The sequence below is a fragment of the Meriones unguiculatus genome, chromosome 18 (genome assembly GCF_030254825.1).
Source record: "Meriones unguiculatus strain TT.TT164.6M chromosome 18, Bangor_MerUng_6.1, whole genome shotgun sequence".
Taxonomy (NCBI): domain Eukaryota; kingdom Metazoa; phylum Chordata; class Mammalia; order Rodentia; family Muridae; genus Meriones; species Meriones unguiculatus.
In genome coordinates this window covers 24409814-24415584 of record NC_083365.1, presented here as the reverse complement: position 1 = coordinate 24415584, position 5771 = coordinate 24409814, and positions in this window count along the sequence as shown.

The window sequence follows — 5771 nt, the reverse complement described above, 5'->3', positions numbered from 1 at the left end:
TCTCACTGTGTATGTGCCTTATTTGCCAGTTGGATTTGAACCTGTGTGACCGACTGAATAGCTAAGTTAAAGATTGTAAGAACTAGAGGCACTACAATGAAATAGTGTTTTCTGGACCCTCAGGGCAGTTACACATATGAATTCATACAGTTGTGACAGCATGTGCATGTTGTATCTACTGCAAGATCACGCCAGACAAAATCCCAGCATGGAGTGGGGAGGTGTTGTTGAACATTTATTAAACTCGTGAGGGCTAGTCTATGACCCAGCTAGCCCCACCTCTAATAATCGAGACAGAGACCTAATGATTTATTTAAAAAGCTTTAGCACAATAACTGGGTAGGTACAATTTAAACTAATTTTCTAAGCCAATCTGGCTTCTTTTTAGCTGCATTCCCCACATTACCTGCCAATAAGTCTGGGCTGGATCTGCCCACATCAGGTCACATCCTCTTCCTCTATCTTCTTTCTTCTCCCCCTTCTCACTTTTTCCAGTGGTCAGTACCCAGGATCCCCAGCCCAGGAACTGAAGCTCCACCTATCTCTGTTCTGTCCAGCTACAGGCTCCAGCCTTTCTTTATTAGCCAATCAGTGATAATAAGGGAGCAAAATTTACACAACATCATTTGCTCTGTGTGAGAAAGTACTCTAGATAGTAAGCAGATCTTGGAGACCAGTATTTAGCATTTGAATACATAGCAGCACCAGACCAACCCCCACCAGGGAGGTGATCATGAAGTCCCATCATTTAGCTAAGGAGCTATTGTAATTGATTACTGCTGGGGGCAGGCAAGCCATTTTTACCCAGGGATGCGGGTCCTGTGAGGTTACCAATGCCCTAGTAGATGTTTTATACCCTGGCACATGGAGGCAGCACCAAGTGGACTCAGTTTAGAAACAAACAGTGAGAAGGATAGCGGGTTGTGGTGGTATATGCCTGTTATCCCAGGCCTCAGGGAGGGATAGTCAGGCAGATCCTTTGTGAGTTCGAGGCTAGCCTGGTCTACAAATAAGTCTAGGACACCCAAGGCTACACAGAGAAACTCTGTCTCAAAAAACCAAAAAGAAATAATAACAAAAAAAAACCTAACCAAACAAAAAACAACAAAATCAACCACAAGCACATAAAGTTGAGAAGGAAACGTGACTCTGTGTATGTGTGCGCAGGGGGATAGGAGAGGAATAGTAGGGGAGGAAGGTAGATCTAATCAAATTACTATGTGCATGTGTGAAAATCTCAAACAGTAAAAGAGAGAAAAATGAGATCAGAATTACTTTAAAGGAACAAAGGTACAGAACCATTTTTACGTGATGCTGTGAAAAATAAACTTCCTACAAAGTACCCTCACTTTAGATAGCAAGTCCTAAAAGGCAGCCTGCATCACAGGACTGAGGCCATCATCTCTAGCTTCAATGTATCAGAGGTTGGGTAAGGCATCCTTGGAAAATGCCAACCTATATGTGATTTGGTAATTAGAACAGTCAAAGGTTTGGCAATTAAGAGTTGTGAATTCAGATTATGGTACTAGGCCACAAGTGCTTTGTGTGTAAATGACCTAATTCCCAAAGATTTGTTTATCTTCAGTTGAGAAATAAGAAAGGAGACACCCCTGGAGAAGTCATTCATAAAGATACAAGTACAGGCACTACTTACATTCTAAATACTGAATTTAGCCTGTAAATGGGCATTTTGTTCAAGATTGAAATACATAAAGGACCCCTATCTGTAACAGAAAGGAATAGACTTGTTTCCTTTGTATTCCTTGGATTTGCCCTATATTGTTAATTGTATTTTACAAAATAGAGTGTCAAGTATTTAGTGTCTAGTATTTCTGCTATTGTGAGTGGTTTATATTTTCCTTTTATTGTCGAGAGGAAAAAAAATAGAGCTGGTGCCTTAGGGTTACTATGGGCGTGATGAAACACCATGACCAAACGCAACTAGGCAAAGAAGAAAGGGCTTATCTGGCTTACAGATCCTGAGTCACAGTTCAGTGAGGGAAACCAAGGCAGGAACTCAAACCAGGCCGGAACCTGGTGACAGGTGCTGACGCAGAGGCCATGGAAGGGTGCTACTTACTGGCTTGCTTGGTCTGTTTTCTTAAATAACCCAGGACCACCAGTCCAGGGGTGGTACTCCCTACAATGGGCTTGGCCCTGCCCTGTCAATTGCTAATTAAAAGAATGCCCCCAAAGACTTACCTGCCTACAGCCCGGTCTTATGGTGGGACTTTTACAAATAAGGTTCTCTCCCCTCAGATGACATTAGCATGTGTCAAATTGACATAAAACTAGCCAGCACAATTAACTCCTTGTCACCTGGACACACAAACACATCACATTTAAGCCACAACTGTTCTTTTCTTGTTTATCCCCAAGATCAAACTTTAATAAAGACAATATAAAACATTTTCAAACTTAAAAAGTATCACAGTCTTACAGTTTCAGATTCAGTCTCTGAAAAAAGAACCGAAAGTCTTTTAAAATTCAAAGTCTCTGTAATACTCCAAAATCTCTTTAAAAGTTCCAAATCTCTCATCTGTGGGCTCCTATGAAGTCAAAATAAGTTACTTTTTTATTCCAGGAGGGGAGAACTAGGGCACAGTCACAAATGAAACCAAGGCAAAAGCAAATTCTGGTAATATAAATAACTCTGTGTCCAAAGTCTAGGATTCACTCACGACTCTCTCAGAAGGGTCACTTCTCTGACTTGGCCCTCTTCAGCACACACAGCTTGTCTTCTAGGCTCAGGCTGGCTCCAGCCCATGGCTTCTGCTGCTGTTACCCCATGGTACTGGCATCTTCAAATTACTGGAGTCTTTTACTGCAACTGAGCTGAAGGTTCATCAATAGTCTCTCCTGGCCTCTCTTCAGGGATTCCAGCTCTGTCACACAGTGCCAAGCCTCAGTTATTCTCCATGACCCCTTCATGCCTTCAAAGCCAGTACCACCTGGGAGACTTACAAATGACCAAGTTCAGCTGCCAGCATGAGTCACAACGTTGGCCACCTCTGGAGCACAGTTCCTGGGCATTATCCTGAGGACACACTTCCCAGAAGACACCACTAGCTAAGCAACATCAATTGTCCCAGTAAAGCAAAGGTTTTATTTTAGTGGTACTGTTCTCTTGTTAATCATGGCTGATTCTTTAGTCCAGCTGACCAAAACCACAGATTGTTAATTCAAAATATCAAACAGCCCCAATAGAGTCTTTGCTTCTCCCTGAAACTTCACAGATCATTCCTCCATCATCTTAATAGCTCCTTTAATCTTATATGTTTCTCACAACAGCTCACCGAGCTTTGAAAACTCAGTGGCTTTTCTACCCTGAGACAACTTGGTCATGGGTCACAGCAAAACAAAAACCAAACCAAACCAAACCAACCAACCAAACAAACAAAAACACCACCACCACCACCAACAACAAAAAACATGATTCTCATTCTTGTGTATTAGTCAGGATTCTCTAGAGAAACAATTGAAAAAATATATATGGGATTTATTAGAGAGGTGTGCTGTAGTGATTTGAACAAGGATGGTCCCCGTAGGCCAAATATTTGAATGCTTGGAGTGGAACTGTTCGAAAGGATTGGAAGGATTAGGAGGTGTGGTTTTGTTGAAGGAAGTGTGTCACTCGGGGTGGACCTTGAGGTTTCAAAAGCCCAAGCCAGGCCCAGTCTCGCCTGCTGTCTGAGGATCAGGATGGAAAGCTCTCAGCCACTTGTCCAGCACCCTGCCTGCCTGCCTGCCTGCCACCATGAAGAGTACCGCACTAAATTCATGGAACAAAGCCAGCCCCTAATTAAATGTTTTCCTTTACGAGAGTTGCCTTGGTCATGGTGTCTCTGCACAGCAATAGAACGGTGACTCGGACACAGTATATGGTCTGATAACAACAGCTGCCTCACAATGGGAAGTTCAGGAATCCATGAAGCTGTGTGTCTCAGTTGGGCTTCAGCATTATGCTGGAATCCCAAAGAAACAGGCTCTAATACCAATGAGGGAACGAGCTTGCCCGAGATCGTGAGGCCAAGCAGGCAAAGGGCAAGTGCTTCCTTCTTCCAGGTCCTTCATACAGGCTGCAGCCTGAAATTGTGGCCCAGATTTCAAGTGGGTCTTACCACCTTAAAAGATCCAGATTTACGGTGGTCACCCTACATTGAATGATCCAGCCGAGAAAATCCCTCACAGGCATGGCCAGCCGCTTGGGTTTCAGTTGATTTCAGATGTTGACCGGCAAGACTAGCCACTACAGCTGGTATCTTAGTTACACTCAATACCTGGCAAGAAGCAACTTGGAGGAGTAAAAGCTTATTTTGGCTCATGGTTCATGTTTGCTGGCACATGGCAGGAGTACGTGGTGGGTCTTACTGAGTCTGTAGTCAGCAGAAAGGAAGTCTGTAGGAAGCAGAAAGGCATGCATGCTTGCTCAGCGGACTTTTTTCCTCCTTCCTGCTTTTATTGGGCTTGGGTCCTCAGCTCAGAGGATGGCACCGTCCACTTTTAAGGCAGGGTTTTCTCCTAATGGAAACACTATCAGGGACACACCCAAGAGCTGTGTCTCCCAAGAGTCTGAGATCCTAGCATAACTGACAGTTGTGCAGTGTTTTATTGTGTAGTAAGTAACCTCTGTGGTAAAATTTAAGATAATGTTAAAAGTGTAAGTGTGTGTGCTGCTTACCCTGCCATGTTTTTCAAGCTGACTCTTTGAAGAATGTGGGAGAAAAACAAACAAAACAAAAAAACCTTTGTGTTGTTCTCACTTGTAAACTTAGAATTTTTGTGTATATATTTATTTATTTTTTCATTTGTGGTAACTGAAGCAAACGGCTTTCCTTAATTAAGAAAACACGTTTATCAGTAGCTGTGCATTCTGAAAAGTAAAACACAAAATATACTTATATGTGAGTAAAATACTGTGGGGTAGGCAAAAAAAAAGTTTGTTGAAAAAGAATTTATTTATTTATTTATTTTTTGCATTTCTTCCATTTTATGAACATTAGTTACTGAGTGGAGGCAATTTACAGCTAATTTCTCTTTTTCTTTGAGACAGGCTCTTGCTGTGCAGCGTAGGCTGTTCTTAAACTTGATTCTCAAATTTGGCATCATCCTGCCTCAGCCTCCTGAGAGCTGGGATTACAGGCCCGTATCACCATATCTGCTCTTTAAATTTTTTAGCTCTAAAGATTTATGTAAACATGACAGAGACATTAGTTTATTTCTTTTGAGTTTTTATTTACTTACTTATTTTTGGTCCCTTTTATGAGTGCTGTTGGGGTTGTCTCCTGGCAACCACTGGCAGTCTGTCCTCAGCTGGGCACTTCTGGAGTCATGGCAGAGTGGAGCCAGTTCTGTGAACCCAGCCTGTGACCTTCACCTCCTGTTCTCTGCAGCCTCATGGCCTAGGTGGAATTCTGATGACAGTCTTTGCTCAAAACTTGTTTGCAGACTATTTGCTCTTTCGTGCCTGGACTGGTGATAGGGTAACTTAGGGCTTTTATGGTGGAAGATCATCACTTGAGAAGGTTATAAATGGACTGAGGACAATACATGGAGATGGGTGGTGAATAGCATTTCACTGCTCCCTGAAAACTTGTACCTTTTTGGATATTTTCTCTTTGCTGCTTGGTTTTTTTAATTTCATGGATTTCCCCCCCACACCACCATTTTCACGCCTTCTGTCCATCCTTTTTCCATGTCTTTGTCCAGCCTGTGGTACCTAGGAGCATGTGTGGACATCATCTTACTAAAAATTAGCAAATTAAAGTAGT